The 26,288-nt window shown below is 43.7% G+C and overlaps 1 protein-coding gene across 1 annotated transcript in view; it reads left to right on the top strand.

The window, feature by feature from the left end:
* Positions 1-26,288, top strand: part of Magi2 (membrane associated guanylate kinase, WW and PDZ domain containing 2) — a 1,438,642-nt gene that overhangs the window by 1,239,742 nt on the left and 172,612 nt on the right.

The raw sequence follows: 26,288 nt of genomic DNA on the forward strand, positions 1-26,288 counted from the left end.
GACTATGGGAAAAAAAACCCAGGCCACTTTGCGTCACAAGGAAGTGGCTGAGTGCTGGTATTGTCACCTCCCTCCTACACATCATGGGAAATTGGTTCCTCTGTAAAATACATGAAAATTGTGTGTCTTCATAAGGAACGTATAACCACAGGAGTAATACTGTCACATGATAAATTGCCAATCGTGAGATTTTTCTCAGAGTGGATGATGGGTGGGGGATTTTGCTGTGTCCTACAAGCATAGGAAAGCTAATCCCTCAAGTAGATGAGTTAATATGACCATTCTTAGAATTTGGAGAGATTAGTGTGAAGGGCAGACGGACTAGGATATCAAGAGGTGGCAAGCAGTTTTGACTTCCGTGTCTGGGCATGAAGTATGCAAACGTTGGAGAACATTCTAAAGTGACACCCCCAAGCCTTGAGGTCAATCTGGATGGCAGTGGTATAGGATACTATGGAAATAAATGGTACCTTGTCCTCAGACAGGTCAAACCATGACTCAGGATAAGAGGTGGCATTGAAGTATCCTAATAGAGGAATTCCCATTGATGGCTTGACCTGACATGGGCACCATCAATGATTCTGAGACCAGGGACAGACACTATTTTATCATGCCTGCCTTTGATATCTTGATACTTACTGCAAAAGGTGACTGTTCCACTTTTTATATATTGGTAGGAAAAGTTAGCACGTTTACCTGAAAAGTGTACCAGAATGACAAAGCGGATGTGCTCATTTTATCTGCTGTGGGCCTCTGAAGTCTAGCCCAGTCTCGTTCGTAACATTCATAATTAGGGGCTTCTTCCATTAACCAGACATTCCACATGCTGTGCTTCTTAAAAGGTCAGATTTGAGGAAGAATTTATTATCTCTTACTAAGCATATGTTCACTCTGCTCTTCTATTAATTGTATTTAAAGTCTCCTTTTAAAAAGCAAGGTTACAGACACATCACCCACATGCCAACCCTCTCTCCTCCCATTTCTGTGACCGAGTTTGTTAAAAGACAAAAATATCATCTCCTACTGAGCTCACTCAGAGCCCTCTACCCGGTGCTAGGAGCTAATTGATCAGAGTCAACATGAAACTCATTTGCCATCCCTGTCTTGATGCCACAGAAACCTCCTGTTCCCCCAAATAAGTACGGAACGTACAAGGTTCTTTAGGATTTCCTCCTACCACAGGTCTGGTTGGCCTTTACGCATCGTCAGAACCTGTGACTCAGACAACTGAGTGTGTCTTACTCAGGTCTTCAGCAGGGAACAAAGCCCCACTCGCGCACTTGTGTGTTGTTCTGTATGTGAGAGCATCCCTGGCACCACAACTACTTTCTGTACCCGTGACAGGTACAACCCAGACGTGCAGAAGAGCAACCTTCCTGACCCAAGCAGCAGGGGAGAGTCTGGGGACAGAAGGTCCCTCGCCTTCCGGTATGTGTCCCTGGAGCTTCTCAAAGGTCTAAGCCCTCAGATGCACAGTCTCTCCTTCTCTCCTCTGAGTTCATGTCCTGGGTCTTGAGCTCACTCAGGTCCTTGTCTCAAGGTTTGCTTACACCCAAGACCACCTTTGCTTTATGTTATACAAGGCACGGATTCACAGGCAGGAGCCAGTAAGGATTCTCTAGGCGATGCATAGGTGAAGAGGCCAGCCATGATTATCCACGTCCCAAAAGAACCTATATAACCATGCTTCCCCTTCCTGAGAAGTCCTATAGAGGGGCATAGAAAGGAGAAAGGAGATTAATCACACTAAGAAACCCTACCATAACACAAACATACGTTTTCTTTTTATTTTATTTATTTGTTTGTGGGCAGGTGTGTGCCATTACCCAAGTGTCTGTCAGAGGACAACTTACAGCTCTCCCCTCCCACCAGTGACTGCTAGGGATTGAGCTGAGGTAATAGGGATGGGCAGCAAACCCCTCTACTCATTGGGCTACCTCATAAGCGCCACCAATTTGTTTCTTACTCTCTGTTTGGGGGGGGGGTGGCTATTGGGAAATACATGGCAAGGGTAATCAATCCTGTGATGACTTCTGGACCTCAACTCTGCTAGCGGTGCCTGGAGTCACAGTCTCATGTGAAGAACCATCTCAGGCCACAACTGATTATAAACAGACAGCAATTCTGCTCGTTCTAAAACTTAGGTGGTTTTTTTTCCCAGAGTTAGAGATTTTTAATTATCAACATTATATTTCTATGTTCAGGCTCTCCATGGGAAGCTACACTTCTCCCTTACCTAGAATTTTTTTTCATTCAAGAAAGTTTTTTTTTAAAGAAGATATAGCTATATAAACATTAGAAAAATATAGATTAAGTTGTTTATTTATATTAATTATGCCTCTAAGAAGTTAAACAGTTTAGAAAGAAATCATTAGCCTTCAAGGGCAGGACACTGAAAAAGATTTACTGTAGTAAAAGAGATGAGAAAATGTGCTTACACTCCTCCATATTTGAGGAAGCAATTCTCTCAGCAGGGGGTGGGGACAGAACTGGAGAAGACAGGGGGTGGGGACAGAACTGGAGAAGACAGGGGGGTGGGGACAGAACTGAGAAGACAGGGGTGGGGACAGAACTGGAGAAGACAGGGGGTGGGGACAGAACTGGAGAAGACAGGGGGTGGGGACAGAACTGGAGAAGACAGGGGGTGGGGGTGGAGAAGACAGGGGGTGGGGACAGAACTGGAGAAGACAGGGGGTGGGAACAGAACTGGAGAAGACAGACAGAACTGGAGAAGACAGGGGGTGGGGACAGAACTGGAGAAGACAGGGGGCGGGGACAGAACTAGAGAAGACAGGGGGTGGGGACAGAACTAGAGAAGACGGGTTGGGAACAGAACTGGAGAAGACAGGGGATGGGGACAGAGCTGGAGAAGACGACTAAAATGCCAAGGATGCAGAAAAGTAGGGCTTGATTGGGGGAAAAGAAGACAAAATGCGCAAATTGTTGGGCTTGAATTATCTCCAGAAATTAAGATCTATTAGCAGCAACAAGAGGCAAACACATAATCCAAGAATTAAAGACTCTGACATCCCAGGAGGGGCCCCCAGCCATGAGCAGCAGGCCTCATTTCTGGCGTGCGAGGCAGCCACTAGCAGAATGCTTTCCTAGAAGTAATGTTTTATACATGGGGGTGAAGGAAGGGAGGGGGCATTTCAGTTACCACAGGAGGCAGGAAGAAGTGAGCCTTTGGAGAGTGCGACCGCCTGTTGACAACTTCTAGCCTTAAGGAGGAAAAGGACAAAGAAATTAGAAAAACTGATTTAAAAGTCGAGATCAAATCTACAATTTATAGAATATCCCTCCGTAGACACCTCCTTAATCAATGCATATCAACAGTTCAGAGATCTTGTTAAAAATACTGATTGATTTGTGCCTTGCTCTGACACACTAGGTTTCTTCTTCTCTCTTTGTTTATATTAATTGTATATATTAATGAAATCTAGTGGTTTTTCCAATACATGCTTATAGTATACTCTGACTCAGAACAATCACCCCCACTTACCACATATGTCTCCCCTGACCCCCCCACACAAACCCAAACTCCCTTCTGAGTTCCTGATACTCACTATCCCACTTTCCCAGCAACCTTCTCTTAGGTTCCGTGTGTGAAAAGTCGCAGTTCCTGTCTGAACTTCCTTGTTTCCCTCAAGATGTTTTCCATTTCTATCCGTTTTGCTGCAAATGGAAAGACTTCACCCCTCTTTAGAACTGAGTAATATTTCCCCGTGTAATCTACCACGTTTTCTTTACTAGAGCCTCGGCTAGCTCTCTGTCTCGGGTGCTGTGACTGGTGCCCCCGAAAAGTAAGCTTACAGGCATCCAAGTGCTGCTTCTGTCTCCTTTGACTACAGCCTGGAAGTGGGATGGCTGGGTCATATGGTGGGTCTTACCTCATGCTGTAATAGCTGTACTGACTTACGTTCCCACCAGCAGCGTTTGTAAGAGTTTCTTCCTCTCCATGGCTTTGCCGCATCTGTGTGACTATCCTCTGGGTGATGGCAGGTGGTATTAAGACATTCTGGGGGAGCTAACATCTCCCCGTCGTTTTGATGTGTGTTTCCCCGGTGATGAATGCCTTCCCTCCATAGCTGTTTGCTCCTTGTATTTCATCCTTAGAGGCGCATCCGTTCGGATTATTTGCCCGTTTTAATTGGATCGCTTGCTTTTGATTGTTCGGTTGTTTGAGTTCCTTATCTATTCTGCCTATCAACCCCATGCCAGATGAAGAATGGCCGATTATGTCTCTCAAGTCTCAGGCTTTCTCGTGGCTCTGATGATGATTTAATCGACCCCGTATGTCCTTTTCTTCTTTGGGGTCCTCTCTGGAAAAGTGGTTGCCTATATCCATATCTTAAAGTAGTTTCTCTCTCTCTTTTTTTCCCCTAATAGTTTCAGAGTTTTGGGGGTTTCTTTTTGGGTCTTTGATCCATTTTGAGTTGGTTTTTATAAGAGATTTATAGAAGATTTAGGGAAGAGGTAAGTGGGCAAGTTGAGTTTCAGAATTCTGTATACGAATATCCAGTTTTCCCAAACATTTCCTAAAGAGGTCACCCTTTCTCTGAATTATAGATTTCCACCTTTGACTGGAACCAGTTACTTACAGAAAACGCAAGCTTTTGCCTTGACCACTGTTCCGTCACACTGGGCAGTGTCTGTGTGTCTGTGTCACACATTTGTCTAATGTGGCTCTGCCACACACGTTGAAATAAGAATGTTTACGGCTCCAGGTTTGCCCTTTTGCTTTAGGTCAATTTGGCCCTTCCAGCTCTCGTGTGGATGTTAGGATTTTTTCTGTGTCCATGACAAAGGTGATTAGTATTTATTATGATGACTGCATAGGATCTTTATGATAATCGATGCTATAGTATGAGTAACTTGTCAGTTTCTAGACAAACCTCTTAGCATGACTGTGAGGTTTCTAAACTCCTTTAGATGTGGGAGGACCCTCGTAATGTGGGTAGCACTAGTTTGTGGGTTGGCATCCCGGGCTCCATGAAGAGAGTGAGTCACCTCCCAGCCCCTGGCCATGCGGAACCATATCTCTGAGACAGTGAACCAAAATAAGCTTTTCTTCCCCTAAGTTGCCTTTGTCTGGTGCTGGTTATCAATGAGAAAAGTAACTTATAGTGGCCGCTGTTACCATGGAAACCGATGCTTCCTCTTTTGTGTCCTTTGCCCTATTAATAAAAGAATTTGAAAATGAACTCAAAGCTTAAAGATAACTTTATTACAGCTCGAGGCCCACAAGGCTTCAAGTCACTCAGAGAAGAAACATGGAGGAGAGGAGAGAGATTTGGGTAGCAGACTTCAGGGTCAGTAACAAGAGGTTAGCAAGCAGCAATAAGGCAGCAGAGGGTTTCTTCATAGGAAGGAGAGCACCTAGAGTACCAAGAAAAGCACATCTAGGGCCAGTGTCTCAAAGTAAAGCAAAAGAAAACTGAGTAGGCTCTTCCCTGCTACAAAATGGAAACTCTACAAGCTTCTGATGTCGGAAGTTGCTCTGGGACTATAAATACGTCATTATACTGAGGAAGTAATAATTCCCCCATCTCCTTAGCATGGCCTTAGGCAGATAAGCCATCCTTGACAGCTCTGCCAGACAGGTGATCAGCAGGACTAACTCTTAAGAGAGAAGCCAGTTGTGTACAGTGTTCAAATCTTTGTAGCAGATCCGAATGTCATATCTCCACCAAGGCCAGAGGTAGTTTCCAGACCTCTGACCAAGAGAAAGAATCCTTCTCATAATGGACCTCAGCAGAACCCCCCTGATATTTCCACCATTTCCTGTGGTATATTTTAAAGCTCCTACCATCCAAAGCCTCGGTGGACCCTCGGTGGCAAGGGTCCGGATATCCTAACAACATTAAGTCCCCTAACTCAGACTGTGGGCAATCTTTCCATTTTTCTCCTGCCTTCCTCCAACTTCTCAAAATGTTTCAGTTTTCAACATAGGAGCCTCTCACTTTCTTGGCTTCTTCCTAGATATTTTAAGACTTCTATAGCTATTGTAGCTTTGACGGTTGCTCTCTCAACAAAGCCACTAATAGAGTGTAGGAAAACTCCTGACTGTTGTCCACGTACTGTGTAACCTGCTCCTTTACTCATTGCTAGTTCTCGTAGAGTTTCAATAGCCTTCAAGTTTATCTAGGTACAGAATCTTATTATCTCCAAGATAATTTGATTTCCTCTCTTCCTACTTTCATCCCCCTTTTGCTTTCCCTTGTCTAATTATTTTAGCTAAAACTTCTAATTGAGTAAGAACAGTGAAAGTGGTTTGTCATAAGTATCCAGAATTGTGTCCATTTCTTCTGGATTTTCCACTCTGTTAGCAAATAGTCTTTTACAGTAAGGCCTACGTCACTGTCACTGTGTTACCAGGGTATCAGTTGGTTTCTATTGTATCACCTCTAACTTTGCCTGTCTTTTTTCTTGGTTAGTCTAGTTTTAGGTTTTTTCTCTTCAAACATCAACTCTGTTTTGATGGTGATTGATCTCCATTTTGTTTATTTCTGATCTAATCCTTGGGTTCCATCTCTTTTCGTTCACCCACTTTACATCTGGTTTGATTTCGTTTCTCTAATTCTTCAAGATTCAGCATTTAAAAAAATTTTTTTTCAAGAGGATACAGGTGTTTGTCACTATACGTGCCCCTTTTCCATCACGTGCTTTTTCTGTATCCCCTAAGCCTTGGCGTATTGTGGTTTTGCTTTCATTTATTTAAAGAGCTTTGTCTCTTGATTTCTTCAAACATATTATTCAGCCTCAATGTACCTGCATAACTTGTAAAGTTTCTTTGTTTTTGAGTAATTTTATTTTAATCGGGAGGATTCAGGATTTGAGTTTGGATTTTGAGGCGATTCCCAGGTGACGCCGATGCTTCTGGCTTTTGGATCGCGTCCTGCATAGAGAAGACTTAAGAGAACACTGCAAAAAAAAAAAAACCCATGCACCGTGTTCCATGGAGTTAATGAGTGCAAATTCACAACTAGACACATCACAGCAATATATAGCCTCGTTTAGAGGATTTCAAAGGAACATATATCTATTCAGGGAGTAACATGAAAGGTTGTTTAAAATAAACAAAAATTAGATGAATTTAGACTTGTCCTCCGTATCATAAATGTCAAAAGAGAACAGAAAACCTCACAGAGCCTGAAGGAAAGTTATATCGGGCTTTACTTATTACGAAACTAACATTCGCAAGTGCTTAGAAAGCGTGCGGCTCTGTATAGTCTGTCGTTGTTGTGTAACAGTTGACTGCTGTGAAGTCGTTGGTTGAAAACAATCCAGACTTACCTTACCCTGCTCTAGGCTAGAAATCTAACATGGGTCTTGGCTTCATTTTATTCTGTTGCTTCAATAAGATGCCCAACACAAACAACTTTAGGAAGCTCACAGTTCAAGGCAGAACTCACGGTGGGGTCATGCAGCAGCACCGCGAAGCAGCTTCAGAGCCTCGAGGTAGCAGAGGGAAACAACACTGAATGTGTGCTAACGCCCAGCTAGCTTTCTCTATAACGCACAGCGACGGGTCTCCTGCCCACATCGACTAACAAGCAATCGAGGCAATGCCCACAACCGTGCCCAGATGCCCAGCTCCCGGGTGATCCTAACACTATCAAAAAGGGACAATACCAACTGTCACCATTCTCACTGGGCAGAAATCCAAATGGAAGCATAGACGTATCCTTTCTGGACTTCTCTTTTCCATTATCCAAAGGTCTCCTTCCTCTGACACCAAAGCCAGCAATGACAAAGCGAGTCCTCTCTCATGGTCTCTCCCATCTCCTCTTCTTCCCTTCCACAGCCAGACACCTTTAAGGAGTCCATGGTTAGATTGGGCCCGTTTGGACGACATAAGGCAGTCTTTCTATCTAAATGCCCTCAGAGTCCCTGGTATCAGTAAATTCATTTGGCCTTGTAGAATTGCACTGGCACAGGGTCTGAGGATTAAAGTGTTGGCATATTTGAGAGGCCACACTTCTGCTTGCCACACTAAACATGCTAGTTTTTAAAAAAAAAAAAAAGTTGAAGATGTGCACTAAGAGGTGTATGGAAATTCAAAGATGAAATCGTGGCACAAAGAGAACCCGGGAAAGCCTTACGACCAGTTAGGCAAAGGTAAGCATGGCCACTGCACCAGGTGGTGATAAACACTTTACTCCTAGCCCTCAGGAGGAGGAGGCGGGAGCGGGAGCGGGGGCGGGGGCGGGAGCGGGGGCGGAGGCGGAGGCGGAGGCGGAGGCGGAGGCCGAGGCAGGTGGGTCTCTCTGAGTTCGAGGGCAACCTGTTCTACAGAGCAAGTTCCAGGTCAACCAGGGCTACACGAAGAAGCCCTGACTCTAAAAAACAAAAGACTGACCATTGCCTAAGTACTTATAAAAATATGCAAAGTCAAAACCAATTCATAAAAGATAACGATCATTGTAACGAGGGCGTGGTCTGTCCGAGACCACGGGGACGGTAGAGTTAAAATGAGTCACTTATCACAACCGAATCAGGAGGGACTCAATGGCAAGTTCTTATAAAGATGAAAACAATGACTGAAGGGATAAACAAAGAAGTCAGACCCAATAAAAATAAACATAGCGAATGGAAGCTTTAAAGAACTTCAAAGGCAGCATAAAATAAAGTCTACACTAAGAAAACAATATTCGCCTACTACAGCAGTGATTGAACAGTTGCTAAAATGCAGCCTTCTCCCTTGTAGATAAAGATTCCAAAATACTCCAGAAACAGTAAATGGAACAATAAAAATCTGAATTGACAAGGGATAAGATATCATTTATCCCTCGCCATCCTCATCCTCTCTGTTATAGAAAAGAAATCTATAGCTCTGTGAGGGTCGGGGACTCCCTCAGCCACCGGCTACAATACATCAAGCAAAACCCAAGGTCTGCCTCAGCGGCCGGAGGCTGACCCTGATAGTTAGTGCCCTCCCATGAATACGGTGGTACACAGTGAGCGAAGCGTGGGGCCGGAACCGAAACCGAGGCTAGTTTTCCACCATGTTCTGTGCGCGAAGTCTCTAGGCTGGACTCCCTGGGAAAAATGACTTTTCCTGCTGCTGCTTCATAGCCGACGGCAGTACAGACTCCCGTCGATCTTGCCACTTGCAGCCTCTGTAAGTCAATTCTCTTACCTGGCCCCGTGCGTGCCTGTCCCGTAGAGGAGCCAGACATCCTGTGGCTTGGGTAAGGGCATCAACCCTTGTTGATTTATTTGTTTGACTAATGTGGTCTGGGGTTCGTCTCTCTGTTAGAGTTACTTCCCCCTTACTCTAGATCTCATCCTCTCCTATCTCCTCATGGTCAGCCTCTGCTCAGGTTCCTTGGTGTCTGAGTGTGAGCGTGCTTGCCCACCGAACAGAATGAGACCTCTATAGCTACTGCTAACGACCTGTCTCCAGCCCCCGCGCCCGCCATCTTTTTTCCAGGTGTACCGCCTGACCCCCAGAAATCTAACTCCTGCCTCTGTCTTAGCAATTAAGTTACTTCCTCTGCAGCCCCTGGCAACCTGCCTGACAGAACACCCAAAGCCTCGTCTTAATAGTATTTCCACCTACTGCTTCTAGTGACTGCCTTGTTCCCTGACTCACCATCTTCAAACACTTCACCCACTGTACTGCAAACCCTGAGGACTTTATTCTTCATGCTCCACCATTTTACTATGGCACTCGAAGGGTAACCAGACCCTTTAGATTTCTTCTCCCAGAGCCACTGCTAAGTGCCAGAAGATGCAGCCAGCTACAGCAGGGCTTCAAACCGTACCAAACCCTCCCCGAAAACCACCATGGCTGTCGGTCCTCTTACGATTTGGGGCTCTGTCTCCTGTGTCCCTTACCTTTTCAACATCCAGTTTCTCACTCAAATATGTTTATTGTCTAAGTAATCAGGAAACAGAAAGGGGGTCTCTGAGGATGAGGAGACCTCCCATCAGGTGGGTTTAACTCGGGGGCCAGGGTGCTGACTGTCACAGCCGCCAAAGCTACCACTGAGCCAGTACAGTGGCTCCAGGTGTTGTCCCCTGAACTCAGAGAATGAATTTCTTGGGAAACAAAGGGCGAGTTACAAAGGGGCTTTACTGGAAAGAAAAGAAAAATGTATTACATAAAGAAAACTAGCCGAGTTCCCATATAATGGGAGAAGTCTAAGAGAGGATTGTGGGAAAGACTAAGACTCCAGGGCAAAATGAGAGGTGTCTTTAGACGGAGGTCGCCAGTGAGTGGCTTGTCTAGATGCTTTTCTTGGACTAGATAGACACACCGAGGCAATTTCTATTGATATTGATTAATTCTCTGGGCACATTTTAGGCCAAGTCAATGGGGGTGTGTACGTTCTTGGCATGTCCCCTTGGCCCAACTAGGAAGATAATTACAAGCTGCTGGTGGGATGTTCATGCAGCTGAGGGGTGACATGCGTCAATCTCTCCCTCCGCCCCTCCCCATGTGCTCCACTAGCTGCTGACCTTTGCGTGTCTGCTGGCAGCCTCGAGCATTGACTGGCACTGCCAGTTGCCAACCTCACAGGTGTTACCTGTCTCCAAACCTGGCAGCTTTAGCGAAAGTGTGCTCTCCGTTTCAAGGTTCCAGGACCAGCTTTACCGTGGATCCTTGTCTTGCCTGCTGTGGAAAGCTGACTCTTATCCCAGCCGCCATGATGAACTTGGAATCGTTTTCTGGCTGCCTCATATTCAGCGTCTATCTACAGGGTTGTGTAGTCAAACCTATTTAAATGTCTCCCTGCCTAGCTTACAAATGAATGAGACTCAGACTATGGTTATTTTATTTGGCTTTGATAATTACTGGGGGACGGGGGGTGGCATCCCTTATTTCCTTTTCCAACTGCTGGCCTGGCTGCCTCCCCTGCAGTGAATCCCAGATATTTACTCCTGGCCAGGTGCTCAGGGTCCATCTCCCCTCGTGGTGGCTCCTCCTCTGCTATCCTTTTGCCTTTTCTTCTCTACCTGAGACCCCACCCCCAAACCTGGTACCTGAGAACCCGCACACCTCTCTAGTCATTGGCTGTAGCCATTTTTATCCAACCAATCGTTTTAAAGTAAAGAGCAGGCTTTGCATAACAAAAGCTGGTGTACAGGAGAATTCACACCTATTGAGGAAACCTTGGGATACGGAATTTAGCATCACAATACATAGCAACAGACCAAACCTCCACAGGGTTGTCTGGGATAGTCTCCTTCTTAGAATAGATGTAGGAAGTTTAGAAGCTGCCTTTTGTAATTATGCGAAAGTGACCGGGGAGCTGGAGATCGCCAGGCAGTCCCACACCATTTTCTGCTGTAGCAGAGGACCCAGCTTCTGTCCTCAACAGTCCCATCAGACTGCTCCCTGTGACTGCTGTTCCGGGGAAACCAACCCCCTTTTGCTGGTCTTGGTAGGCGCCTGCGTGCAGATGGTATGCATAAGCACACACAGGCACGTGTACATAAATAAAATAAATATTTTTAGTAAGAGATGTGAAAGGATAACATTGTCTTGAAGGTGTTTGGGGGCTGGGGCTTCCCACCACATGTCCTCCTGGAGTTCTCTCCTTTCTCTCATCTAGTCAACCTGACTACCTCACACTCAGCTGCAAGCCTTTCTCTATGTTCCAGGCCCCACCATTTTTAACTGTATCATCCCTTACAGCCCTAGCATCTGTTTTTACTGTACCATTAGGAATACAATGAGCTCTCTCGTGCTCTGTTAAGGGAGGCCAACATTAAAGACATTGTCCATATATACGTACAAAGTAAAAACAGACACAGTAATGAGTACCACCTCAAGAACAAACGTGGAGTGAAATGGAAACATATAATAAGAAAACTTGATTAAAAATCAGAGGTCAGGAATATTTTCCTTAAAAGACAATGTGTAGGTTGCCGCGCAAATGAGTCGGAAGTAGCTGAGTAAAGACTGGCAGAGGGCGGGTACAGGAAGGAGTTATGCAAAGGCTCTGTGGATTGAAAAGCCTGCCTTACTCCACTGATTCCAGGATCCAAAGGGAGACCATGGGGTGACTGGAGAGTAGATCTGGCCGATTTATTCAGGACCCACAGGTTTTGTTTTATCAAAACTATAAGCAAATTCATTAAAGGATTTTAGCACAGCATTTTCTGCAAGAACTTGTCATGTTCATCATTGTCTAAGTTGAAGCAAGTTAGACACTGTGTATTATCATGATGACCAGGGAGCTAGAGAGAAGGCTTGAAATAGCATTTGGGGATGGACTGCATAGTGCCTGGTGATAGGGGAACAAGCAGGGGAAAATGGTAAACCGTCTTTCTGTTGCCTGTCTTAAAAGACAAGCATGGCAAGCAAAAAGTCCCAAAGAAGACTAAAGAGAAGATTTGGTAGAAAAACTCTAAGGTTCCTTTTTGGCTCTGTTGAATTTATAGTGTTTGTCAGATGCCCGCAACTCTATAAATATTTACTTAGTGCTGAGTAAAATTTCCCAGCATATAGTCAAGACTTAAAATACTTACAGACAGTTTTAATTAGGTTTCTCAAAAAAGAAAAAATATATGGGGAAAAAACCCTTAATGCAAGGCCTGGGTCGTTTTCTTTTTTAATTTATTTTTATTAGTTCCTTGAGAGTGATCAACAGGTTTTGATCATTCCCCTTCCCACCCAATGTTGTGTCCTCTCTTCCCTCTACAAGGCCAGTTTGTGCTGCCCAAACGTTCTTGGGTCGATTATGGTCTTCTGTCGCTGGCTTTTCAGGAGCTACTCTCTTAGAGAAAACCAACCCTTCCTCTCCCAGCAGGTAACAATTTCCAACAGCTCCTTGGCTAGGGGTGGGACTTTGTACACACTTTCCTTCTCTGTCTGGGATTTCGTCTGTCCAGTAGGCTTAAATATGTTTTTTTTTTTAAACCTTTGATGTTTTTTCTCTCCCTCCCAGTTTCCCTCTTCTACCCTTTTCTCCCTGCCCTATTTCCTTCTTTCCTGTTTCATAGTTCCTGTTTAATCCTTTATCATTGGTGCATAAAACTCTCAGAGCTTGGCTTTTTCTACTATGATGTATCCATAGTCTTCATTTTCTTGAAAGCCTCTCTTGGGTCTGGAGAGGCGGCTCAGCCATTAAGGGCACTTGCTGCTCTTCCAGGACACCCAGGTTTGGTTCCTAAAGAAAGTGCTCTGTAATTGATCACTTTTCCTTCAGGCACACGTGGACTCTCACTCACACGACCCTTTCTGCCCGTCCCTGTGGGAGGCTGTTCATCTTCCTCGTTTATTTTGAATCTTTTTATCATGCATTTTATCATGCATGTAGAGTCATCAGGTAGAATCATTTTATTCTACATCTTTTTATCAAAAGAATGTTCAGGCTTCTCCTTCGTGATGCTCATTGAGATTTCTTGATACGGTTAGAATGTTCTCTTTATAAAAATCCAAGCCAGGGGAGCAACAACATTTGAAAATGCTTTTATGGTTTTTATTTTTTTAATGTTATGCATAATATATACAAAAATCATTTTAACTTATCTCAAAGAAAACCTTACCACATAAAATTTGATTCATTTGATTATAATTTCATAAATCATAAATATATGAAAGTATACTGTTCCAGGCCAAAATGGCAGGCAACGTGAGTTTTTTCCCCCTGCACACTGAATGAATTGCTTGGCTGAACTGACTATCGCCAGCAGTGTTTAATCCCCGATTCCTTAAGGGAAAGGTCATTTCTTAGCCTAGGTCAGTTTCACCAAGAGAAATTGTCCTTTCACCTACTTCAAATATCTTAAACAAATAATCTACAGGAACTGCAGAGCTCAAGCCATTTAATGAATTTTAATAAAAAAAATGCACACACAAATTCATCAAACAAGAGAAAGGTGAGGAGAACTTAAACTGGTTGTAGTGGGAACTTCCTCCAAAGGGGGGAAATTTTTTTTTTTTAATGAAAAGCTTATAGGTTGGTCTGTTTGCCAGGCCGAGAGAAAATGAAAAAGTAAGGATTAGCTTTATTAGTAGCATTTTTCCCTCCCAAATTAGTTCTAACTGGGAATTCTAAAAGCCTCAGGTGCTTCTGCCCCACCCCCAACCCCCATCCCCCCATCTCCCATCCCCCACTCCCCCACCCCCACACCTTTTACAAATCGTCTCATCTGTTGGAGAGCTTCTAAGGCTTCAGAACTGCAAGGGAGGCTGCACACCCAGGGCCTCTGTGATGGTGACACAAGAGTGACAGGGGACTGCGGGAACTGGTAGAGTGCTCACGGCAGAGTATTCAGGGATCATGCATGTAGAGTCATCCCTAGGGCCACAGAAGACAAGCTTGATTGGCATGCACTCAGAAGGTAGAGACAGGAAAATGAGATGATGCTGACCCGGGATAGGTGAGGGATAGGTACAGACACACACACACACACACACACACACACACACACACACACACAGTGTATATATAATAGATATAGTGAAAATGTATATGTGGAAGAATCCAGGTGTAGCTCACCTGGTGACGCCAAAAACTCATTTCTTGCTTCCTTCTCTCTCTCTCTCTCTCTCCCTCTCTCTCTCTCTCTGTCTCATACAAATGATATTCACTTACTCTCACTCTCCCCTTACTCTTCACTTCTCTTCCCTTTTAAGAATCACTGGTTAACAGCATTGTCTACTCTTCCAGAGGCCCTGAGTTCAATTCCCAAGCCACATGGTGGCTTATAACTATCTATGACAAATTCTGATGCCCTCTTCTGGTATCTAGGTGTATACTTGGGCAGAGCACTCACATACATAAAATAAATAATAATTATATAAATAAATCTTTTAAAAATCACATTTTTGTGTCAAAAGATATGTAACATAAAACTTGCCACTTTAATTAAGGCATATAGATGACCCCAGAATGGGTTTATGTCCTTATAAAAAGCCTTCATCCAGTTTTAGCTAATACAATCAGCACAGCAGAGGTAAGGGCTTAGAAACCCTGAGCCCCGTAGACAGTGGGCTGCATTTTCTTTCCTTATGCAGCTGGCTAGGAATTGCTCCTGAATGTCACTACCTAACACCCAGCAAGAGACAATCTTACCTCACAGCTGCCTAGAAAAAGATCAAAATTTGAAATATATTTGATCCATGTGTAATATGGTTCTCATGCCTTCAGGCATGAGTTGAGGCACTGTCTGGTCAAGGACTGCTTTTAAGTGTCTACTTGAGTACTATTAAATGTGTTCACATTACTATGTCTTTGTTTTAAAGCAAAGAGATAGACAGCTTTCCATGACACAGTTGCATGAAAATCTGTGAGGAATGGGGCTTTCCTTCAACATGGCTGATATTCCTTTTCCTATACATAAGGAAAAATTGAGAACGTATTCCTTTGACAGAATTCAACACCCCTTCATGATAAAAGTCTTGGAAAGATCAGCAATTCAAGTCTCATACCTAAATAGAGTAAACGCATTATAAGCAAGTCAGTAGCCAACATCAAACTAAATGGAGAGAAACTTGAAGCAATCCCACTAAAATCAGGGACAAGACAAGGCTGCCCACTCTCTCCCTACTTATTCAATATAGTACTCGAAGTCCTAGCCAGAGCAATCAGACAACAAAAGGAGATCAAAGGGAAACAGATTGGAAAAGAAGAAGTCAAAATACCACTATTTGCAGATGATATGATAGTATATTTAAGTGATCCCAAAAGTTCCACCAGAGAACTACTAAAGCTGATGAACAACTTCAGCAAAGTGGCTGGGTATAAAATTAACTCAAATAAATCAGTAGCCTTCCTCTACACAAATGAGAAACAAGCCGAGAAAGAAATTAGGGAAACGACACCCTTCATAATAGACCTAAATAATATAAAGTACCTCGGTGTGACTTTAACCAAGCAAGTGAAAAATATATATGACAAGAACTTCAAGTCTCCAAAGAAAGAAATTGAAGAAGATCTCAGAAGATGGAAAGACCTTCCACGATCATGGATTGGCAGGACTAATATTGAAAAAATGGTCATCGGTCCAAAAGCAATCTACAGATTCAATGCAATCCCCATCAAAATTCCAACTCAATTATTCAGAGAGTTTGAAAGAGCAATTTGCAGACTCATTTGGAAAAGCAAAAAACCTAGGATATGGAAACTATTCTCAACAATAAAAGAAATTCTGGGGGAATCTCCATTCCCAACCTCTAACTGTATTACCGACCAATAGTAATAAATTGTATGGTATTGGTACAGAGACAGACAGATAGACCAGTGGAGTAGAATTGAAGACCCAGAAATGAACCCACACATCTCATGGTCACTCTTTGACAAAGAAGCTAAAACCATCCAATGGAAGAAAGATAGCATTTTCAACAAATGGTGCTGGTTCAACTGGAGGTCAGCGTGTAGAAGAATGCAAATTGATCCATTCTTATCACCATGTACAAAGCTCAAGTCCAAGTGGATCTGGGACCTCCACATAAAACCAGACACACTCAAACTAATAGAAGAAAAAGTGGGGAAGATCCTCGAACACATGGGCACAGGGGAAATTTTCCTGAACAGACACCAATGGCTTATGATCTAAGATCAAGAATTAACAAATGGGACCTCATAAAACTGCCAATCTTCTGTAAGCCAAAGGACACTGTCATTAGGACAAAACAGCAACCAACAGATTGGGAAAAGATCTGTACCAATCCTACATCTGAAAGAGGGCTAATATCAAATATATACAAAGAACTCAAGAAGTTAGACTCCAGAGAGCCCAATAACCCTATTAAAAATAGGGTACAGAGCTAAACAAAACATTCTCAGCTGAGGAATATCAAATGGCCAAAAAGCACCTAAAGAAATGTTCAGCATCCTTAGTCATCAGGGAAATGCAAATCAAAACAACCCTGAGATTCCACCTCACATCAGTCAGAATGGCTAAGATAAAAAACTCAGGTGACAACAGATGCTGTGGAGAAAGAGGAACACTCCTCCATTGCTGATGGGATTGCAAGCTGGTACAACTACTCTGGAAATCAGTCTGGCAGTTCCTTAGAAAATTGGACATTGCACTACCTGAGGACCCACCTATACCACCCCTGGGCATATACCCAAATGATGCTCCAACATACAACAAAGTCACATGCTCCACTCTGTTCATAGCAGCCTTATTTATAATAGTCAGAAGCTGGAAAGAACCCAGATGTCCTTCAAAAAAGGAATGAATACAGAAAATGTGGTACATATACATAATACTTAGCTATTAAAAAAATGACTTCATGAAATTCTTAGGCAAATGGATTGAACTAGAAAATACCATCCTGAGTTAGGCAACACAGTCACAAAAGAACACCCATGGTTTGCACTCACTGATAAGTGGATATTAGGCAAAGAGCTTGGAATACCCAAGATACCACTCATAGACCACATGAAGCTCAAGAAGAAGGAAGACTAAAGTGTAGGTACTTCAGTTCTTCTTAGAAGGGGGAACAAAATACTCAGGGGAGGAAATACAGGGACAAAGAGTGGAGCAGAGACTGAAGGAAAGGTCATCCAGAGACTGCCCCACCTGGGGATCCATCCCATATGCAGCCACCAAATCCAGTCACTATTGCTGATGCCAAGAAGTGCTTGCTGGCAGGAGCCTGATATGGCTGTCTCCTGAGAGGCTCTGCCAGAACCTTACTGATACAGATGAGGATGCTTGCAGCTAACCATCAGACTGAGCGCAGGGGCCCCCAATGGAGGAGTTTGAGAAAGGAAAAAAGGAGCTGAAAGGGTTTGCAACCCCATAGCAAGAACGACAATATCAACCAACCAGAACCCCCAGAGTCCCAGGGACTAAACTACCAACCAAAGAGTACACAAGGGGGAACCCATGACTCCAGGAGTATGTGAACCAGAGGATGGCATTGTCTGGCATCAACAGGAGGAGAAGCCCTCGGTCCTGTGAAGGCTCCTTTCCCCAGTGTAGAGGAATGCCAGGACAGTGAGTGGGTGGATGAGAAGGGACGCATCCTCATGGAAGAAGGGGAAGGGGGAACCAGGAAAGGGAATAACATTTGAAATATAAATACATAAACTAGCCAATTAAAATACAAAAAGAAAAGTATTCCCCCAGCATTTCAAACTTTCCTGGTCACTGCAGAATCCTCCTAAGGATACATGAAGCCGCAGTAAAAACCTTTAAACCTTGAATCATCTGTCTAGGCAGTTTTCCTGCTAAATAAATCACCCCCCATTTTCTAGTGGGCATCAGTATATCAGCTGAGAAGCAGAAGTGCATCTCAAGATTCAGTTCTATTTGGAGAACTTTCGGGAAATCTCAAAAAGCTCTTCTGGCGTTGTTCCACATTGACACGGCCGTGAGTCAACGTGGATGTTCACTGTGTTCTGGTCCTTTATTCAACCGGGTGATCTTAAGACAGTTCATCATCTGTGAAAGCAGCTGTAAATTATCACAGAAACACAAGCCATCGTGGTTGTAGCTCACACAGTTCACCGCTGGCTAAAACTGGCAATTACCTTCTAGCACTGCAAAAGCTACCCAATAGGGAGAAGCCTCCGGATCAGTACCAGTTGGATTTCTCCATGTTTTATGAGTCAAGTGCATGGTGTCTTCACGGTACAGTTTTGCCATCAAGTTCTGGAGGGTAGGCAGTGTTTGCAATAGGCTGTCATGTTGGGAGTCAATGGGATCTCACTTGCCAACAACTCCCCAAAAGATTAAAGGCCAGTGTCAGGAATGGCAGTAGGGATAATGTTGACGCATTGCAGGGTGACTTTAGTTAAACTCTGTGTGTGCACGTGCCTGTGTGTGTGCATGCATGTGTGCATGTGTGTGTGAGTGCGTGCATGTTAGAAAGCAGCTCCAGTAATAGGTCTCTGTATGGCTTCTTTGAGATGTTTTCAGTGTTTACTAATTCCTCCAGCCTTCTGTACCCTGCCTCTCCTTTCCCACCCCATTTGGCCCCTTCAACCTTTTATACCACTATATATATATATATCTCCCCTCCCTTGAGACCCATAGCCTATAATTCCTGGACATCTATGGCGATTCCAAATGGAACGCACATATCTAAGATTCAGACAGCAACCACAAAGGATAAAAATCAGAAACATTTTGTCCTTCCGGGCCTGGGTTATGTCACTCAGAATGATTGTTTCAGCTTCCTCCGTCTACTTGGATATTTTGTAACTTTGTTTTTCTTAACCCCCTATAGCATTGGATTCTGTAAAGGTACCGCATTTTTCATTATCAGTTCATCGGCTGGTAGGCATCTAGGTTGTTTCTACTTCATGGCTATTGTGAACAGTGTCCGTGTCATGAACACACAGGTGTCTCTGTGCATCCTATGATATGCCTATCTGTACTTTGTCAGACGTTTTCATACTGATTTCTATCCTGCACCAATTTGTACTCTCGATAGTACTAAGTTAGTATTCCCCATTCCCTACACACACACGCCAGCACACAGCATTTACCTTAGATCACGGCCATTCTGAACGGAGCAAGACGAAATCTCAAAGTAATGGTGATTTACATTTCCCTAACGGATGTCAAGCATTTGTATGTGCTTTTCAGCCATTTGTACTTCTTCTCTCGAGAATTCTCTGTTTAATGTCATGCCCCAGTTTACGACTGGGTTGTTTATGTTCTTGCCGTTTAATGTCTCAGTTCCCCATGTAGTCTCGATACCAACCGTGCTGGGTGGGTGTAGCCTGCCTCTTCACCTGGATGGCAGAGCCCTCTGCTTTACAAAGCTTCTTAGTTTATGTGGCTCCACTTGCCAGTTGTTGGCCTTGGTGTCTGAGCTGCTGGGATCCTGATCAGAAGGTCCTTCCCTGCATCGATGAGTCCCTACTTTCTCCCTGATCAGACTCAGAATATCAGGAACCTGATGATTTAGAGTTCAGTTTCCCGCAGTATGAAAGATGGGGATTAACTTTTCTTCTTTTTCATGTCGCCATCTAGTTTGACCAGCGCCATTTGTTGAAGATGGTGGGTTGCTGTTGTTATTGTTTTTGTTGTTGTTGTTGTTGTTGTTTTTCCCCAACGTGCATTGTTGGCCTCTTTGTCAAAAATCAGGGGGCTGTAAATGTGTAGACCTACATATGGGTTCTTTAATTCTCTTCCATTGATTAATATGGCTGTTTTTATGCCAGTACCATGATGGTTTTATTACTATAGATCTATAGCATAACTTGAAATCCAGGAGGGTTTCAAGAATAACTATTCTTTTATTGGTCAAGATCGTATGGGCTACCCTGTGCCTTTTGTGTTTCCAAATGAAAATTTTTTTAAAAGACTTATTTTATTTTATTTATATGAGTACACTGTAGCTGTCAGACACTCCAGAAGAGGGCATCAGATCTCATTACAGATGATTGTGAGCCACCATGTGGTTGCTGGGAATTGAACTCAGGACCTCTGGATGAGCAGTCAGCACTCTTAACCGATGAGCCATCTCTCCAGCCCTACACATGGAATTTAAAATGTTTCTTTTTTCCTTTTGTGTGAAAAATTGCATTGAAATTTTGATGAGGAATGCATTGAGTCTGTTTGTTCTTTCTATAGGATGACCACTTTCACAATATTAACCCTGCCAATCCATGAGCATGGAGGTTTTCTTTCCCACCTCCTTCCTACCAATCTGTGAGCATGGAGGTATTCCCACCTCCTTCCTGCCAATCTGTGAGCATAAAGGTTTTCCCACCTCCTTGTGTCGTCTTGGATTTCTTGCTTCAATGCCTTCTTCATCTTTATACGAGTCTTTGGCTAAATAACTCTTGAGGCTGTAGTGAAAGGAATTGTCTCCCTGATTTCTTTCTCAGTTTACTGCTTTTATTTGAAGTATCAAGTGTCAGATGTCTGTCCTGAGAAAAGCCACCTCAGACTTCTACTTCGGAGGAAGCAATGTGGCCAACGGGAGCACGATGCAGACGTGGTCCTGGGTAACATCCCACATCGGCCATGGGGGCCTGCTTCTCTGCAGTCCCAACCTCAGTCCAATTCCCAATGAGCAGACATCGAACCCATCCCAGGGAATCTATGAAAATGCAGAGTTCTGAGCTTTTCCTAAGGCAAGGTTCCAGACAATGAAGGAAACAGTGAACACCTCATGCTTTGCCCCACTGAAATGAATGGATCTGACACCCAGTAGATGCCACTTTTTAAATGTTTGCTAAGTCACACGTAAGTTCTTTCCTGCTTGAGGTTGTCAGATTTAGCAAATAAAAATACAAATTCACAGTTAAATTCCAATTTAGATAAACAAAAATATTATGAACTAGGTCTTTGCTACACGTGAGACATGCTTGGACTACGAAACTGTTTACCTGAAATGTACATTTGGTTAGACATGTTATATCTTATCTGGCAACTGTATGCCCTAGTTTATTTAAAGCTGTGATTAGTTAACATATAAAATTCAGTGTAAACTTCGGTATGACATCAGTGTTGTCTTTCACTGGCCTGCCCTGTAAACAGAATCTCTTGTTTAAGCTATTTTTGCTAAATTTTTCTATTCCCATCTTACTACATTTCTAGGTGGAGTTACGTATAATACTTGTTTTATGACTCTAAAGTAGCCATATTTTATTTATTTATGTATGTGTGTGTTTATTTATTTATAGTTCTCCGGTGCACTTTATATGAGAATGCATCTGAATGTCCCTCTGGGGTCCATCTAAGCTTTCTCATCCATAACGACTCACGTTGTGTTTAGTCCAGAGGGATAACCTTGGAACCTGCTTTTGTGGTCTCAAAACTCAAGAAACGTGTTTGAATTTGTAGACATACAGAATTGTGTGCTGCTGAACATGGTACACAGTAAACGACCGATATGCACATGATGAGACAGATAATTAAACAGTGACTAACCCCTCAGGAGAATTCTAATATGCACATCCTATAGCAATGAGGGGAATAAAAGCCAGAAATTAAGACATAAAGAAAAAAAATTCCCCTTCTTTTTTTTTTTTTTTTTTTTTTTTTATTTTTTTTTATTTTTTATTATTATTAACTTGGGTTTCTTATTTACATTTGGCGTGTTTTTCCCTTTCCCGGTTTCCGGGCAAACCTCCCCCTCCCCCCTCCCCTTCCTTATGGGTGTTCCCCTCCCAACCCTCCCCCCCTTGCTTCCCTCTCCCCAACAGTCTAGTTCACTGGGGGTTCAGTCTTAGCAGGACCCAGGGCTTCCCCTTCCACTGGTGCTCTTACTAGGATATTCATTGCTACCTATGAGGTCAGAGTCCAGGGTCAGTCCATGTATAGTCTTTGGGTAGTGGCTTAGTCCCTGGAGCTCTGGTTGCTTGGCATTGTTGTACATATGGGGTCTCGAGCCCCTTCAAGCTCTTCAGTTCTTTCTCTGATTCCTTCAACGGGGTCCTGTTCTCAGTTCAGTGGTTTCCTGCTGGCATATGCCTCTGTATTTGCTGTATTCTGGCTGTGTCTCTCAGGGCGATATGCATTCACATTTTGATCATCCGTCTTGAGTTTCATTTGTTCTAGGCATCTAGGGTAATTCAAGCATTTGGGCTAATAGCCACTTATCAATGAGTACATACCATGTATGTCTTTCTGTGATTAGGTTAGCTCACTCAGGATGATATTTTCCAGTTCAACCATTTGCCTCAATTTCATAAAGTCATTGTTTTTTGATAGCTGAGTAATATTCCATTGTGTAGATGTACCACATTTTCTGTATCCATTCCTCTATTGAAGGGCATCTGGGTTCTTTCCAGCTTCTGGCTATTATAAATAAGGCTGCGATGAACATAGTGGAGCAAGTGTCTTTTTTATATGTTGGGGCATCTTTTGGGTATATGCCCAGGAGAGGTATGGCTGGATCCTCAGGCAGTTCAATGTCCAATTTTCTGAGGAACCTCCAGACTGATTTCCAGAATGGTTGTAGCAGTCTGCAACCCACCAACAATGGAGGGTGTTCCCTTTCTCCACATCCTCGCCAGCATTTGCTGTCACCTGAGTTTTGATCTTAGCCATTCTCACTGGTGTGAGGTGAAATCTCAGGGTTGTTTTGATTTGCATTTCCCTTATGACTAACGATGTTGAACATTTCTTTAGGTGTTTCCTCGGCCATTCGGTATTCCTCAGCTGTGAATTCTTTGTTTAGCTCTGAACCCCATTTTTTAATAGGGTTTTTTGTCTCCCTGCGGTCTAACTTCTTGAGTTCTTTGTATATTTTGGATATAAGCCCTCTATCTGTTGTAGGATTGGTAAAGATCTTTTCCCAATCTGTTGGTTGCCATTTTGTCCTAACCACAGTGTCCTTTGCCTTACAGAAGCTTTGCAGTTTTATGAGATCCCATTTGTCAATTCTTGATCTTAGAGCATAAGCCATTGGTGTTTTGTTCAGGAAATTTTTTTCCAGTGCCCATGTGTTCAGATGCTTCCCTAGTTTTTTCTTCTATTAGTTTGAGTGTATCTGGTTTGATGTGGAGGTCCTTGATCCACTTGGACTTAAGCTTTGTACAGGGTGATAAGCATGGATCGATCTGCATTCTTCTACATGTTGACCTCCAGTTGAACCAGCACCATTTGCTGAAAATGCTATCTTTTTTCCATTGGATGGTTTTGGCTCCTTTGTCAAAAATCAAGTGCCCATAGGTGTGTGGGTTCATTTCTGGGTCTTCAATTCTGTTCCATTGGTCTATCTGTCTGTCTCTGTACCAATACCATGCAGTTTTTATCACTATTGCTCTGTAATACTGCTTGAGTTCTGGGATAGTGATTCCCCCTGAAGTCCTTTTATTGTTGAGGATAGTTTTAGCTATCCTGGGTTTTTTGTTATTCCAGATGAATTTGCAAATTGTTCTGTCTAACTCTTTGAAGAATTGGATTGGTATTTTGATGGGGATTGCATTGAAAATTCCCCTTCTTTATGGCCTTGGTTTTATAAGGAAGAAGGTCTTAGCTCTAAAAGGCCTGAGGAAAAGGAATTTGTATCCCTTCTTGTTTCCCTGGGGTAAGCAATTGTGTCATCAAACCCAGCCTAGTAAAATGCACAGGACAGGGGACGGCAGGGTACCCAGCAAAATGCGTGTGCTTCCAGGGACCAGGGAGGGGTGCGTTCCTGAGGTGGAGGGGGGGAACTGCAAAAATGAAGTGCTGCAAGCAATTTTTATATAAAGGTGCCAGCAGAAACGCCTGCAGACCGTCACTGTCCACACACGAGTGTAAGCATGTGCGTGTGTACATGCATGAGGCTCCGGGCTGTCGGAAGTCTGTGACTTTTCTCTTACCCGAGAACAAAACCAGGACTAAACCCCAACGTAATAACTTGAATGTCTCTTACACGACTTAAAAGGTTTCACTTTGGGATGCTTTTCTTTAACTGTTCTTTGGAATAGACTTGGTTTCCTAGGGAGGCCATCAAGAAATTAGAGTATATGACATATTTATAATATATAATATTTTGACCCATCCTATTATAGTATTTCTGTAGTCCTGTCATCGAGGCCGAGTGTAGGGAGCTGCGAGGTCCCGGCCCGGGGAAGGCGCTGGTTTCCGCCTTCCGCTCATTAAGAAAAACAAGTCCGGTTTCTGCCTTCCACTCATTGAGAAAAACAAGTCATTGAGAAAAACAAGTCCTTGAGAAAAACAAGTCCTTATTTGGCTGTTCCTGGTTGGCCTGGTCGCTTCCGCATAGTACAACCTATCCGCTGTCCCCACGTGGCTTGCTAGGATTGGTTAGTGCTAGCTATTTAAGTGTGGTGCAGGGATTTCCCAGGGTCAGAAGATTGTATCAAGGTTCCTGAATAAAACTGCTTGAAGAAGATCTTCGCTGGTCGTGTCTTCCTTGCTGGTCGAGGTTGGGCGCGACAGCCGAGCAGAAGATGGGAGGTTGATCACGTTGAAAGCATGACCCTCTGACTTTATCAGGACTAAACTGCGTGTGTCCAAGATACATGTTTCTAATCAGATTGATTTAAATGTTTGTGGCATGACTAATAATTTGCCAAGGAAATATAATAAACTATACCTGATTTGCTCTAAGGAATATATCCTGCTACTTCCTCCTGCCTGTCTCTCAATGCCTCATTGGTAACACAGAGAGAGGGCAGCCTCCGGCAGTCAGCGTGACTCTGCAGTAGGCATATTCCAGAAAGCTCTCAGTGAGAACAGTGAAGTCCTGGGTCCGGCCCCTGCCGTGAGGTCAGCCTGAAGGAAGACTTTATAAGGAGGGAGACTGCAGTGTCTGAGGATGAAAGGTGGTGGGTTTGCCATCCCGACTCCCTGTCAGTGCCCTGCTTAGGCCCTTCTGGTGCTGGTGTTATTACTGCGAGGGGTCAGGTGATTACACATCTTCCACAGGAGGAAGAATTTTCTTTAGTGTTGCTTTCACATCAAAGTCAGGGAAACTCCCAGTGTCTGGCCAGTAACTCAGCATCTTGATGCCAGGCAGGACGGGGGGAGCGACGGATGTCTGCACGTTTGGATAGGGTAAAACCTTGCAGACCACATCTCTTCTCAAAAAGAGAAAAACTTTCACTGGCAACTTGAGTGAACTGTAAATGTTGAGCGGCTTCCTCTCCCCTCCCACATTTAAACTCGGGGCTCATATTGTTGCCTTTGGCAATTTACAGAAGGGTCAAGGGAAGACGCGTATGTAGTCTTCAAGTTCTGCCCTCGGTTCTTTAAAAAAAAAAAACAAAAGGAAAAAGAAGGTGATCAAGTCCTTATAGCCAAATCACACCAACTAAGAGTGACCTCAGAACATGAAAGAAAGGACTGGGCACAGAGACAAAGGTGGTGGCGACCTCTGAGTGCCGGCTCAGCTGTTCCACAGAAAGGCTGTAACACATGACGGACTGCACGGCGTCCTCTCTTCTTATGGAAGGGATCGTCTTCCCACCATGGGCCACTGAGGGATAATTAGCATTTTTGACATGCCTGAGTCGGGTTGCTTAAGCGTCTAGATAACTCCATGTCCGAGTTTCTGCAGATTTTTCCTGTAAATGGGTCATGGTTGTCAGGTCTTCCCATTTTGGAAGTCTCGGTTCTAAAGATGACAAACAGGGCATGAGCTGCAGTCTCCATGACTCACTTTTATTGGTCACTCCATTAGACCTCACTTAATGTTAACATGAGCAAAAACTGCCGAAAGGGAGAAGATACTACCGTACGAGAAGAAAGTAACTTCCCTGGCACGGCAGATTACGTTTCGGATTATTAGGGGCAGTAGATGTCAGTACCAATGCCCTTATACAGAGGCATCTTTACCCTTCCATTTCAAAAACAAGCACTGGCCCGCTCGGCATGGCATGTGCTAGCATTGAGGCATAAAGACAATAGAATCTTGAGATAGCTGGTTATCAGTGGGGAGCAGTGGAGAGCACGCG

The sequence above is a fragment of the Rattus rattus genome, chromosome 6 (genome assembly GCF_011064425.1).
Source record: "Rattus rattus isolate New Zealand chromosome 6, Rrattus_CSIRO_v1, whole genome shotgun sequence".
NCBI lineage: Eukaryota > Metazoa > Chordata > Mammalia > Rodentia > Muridae > Rattus > Rattus rattus.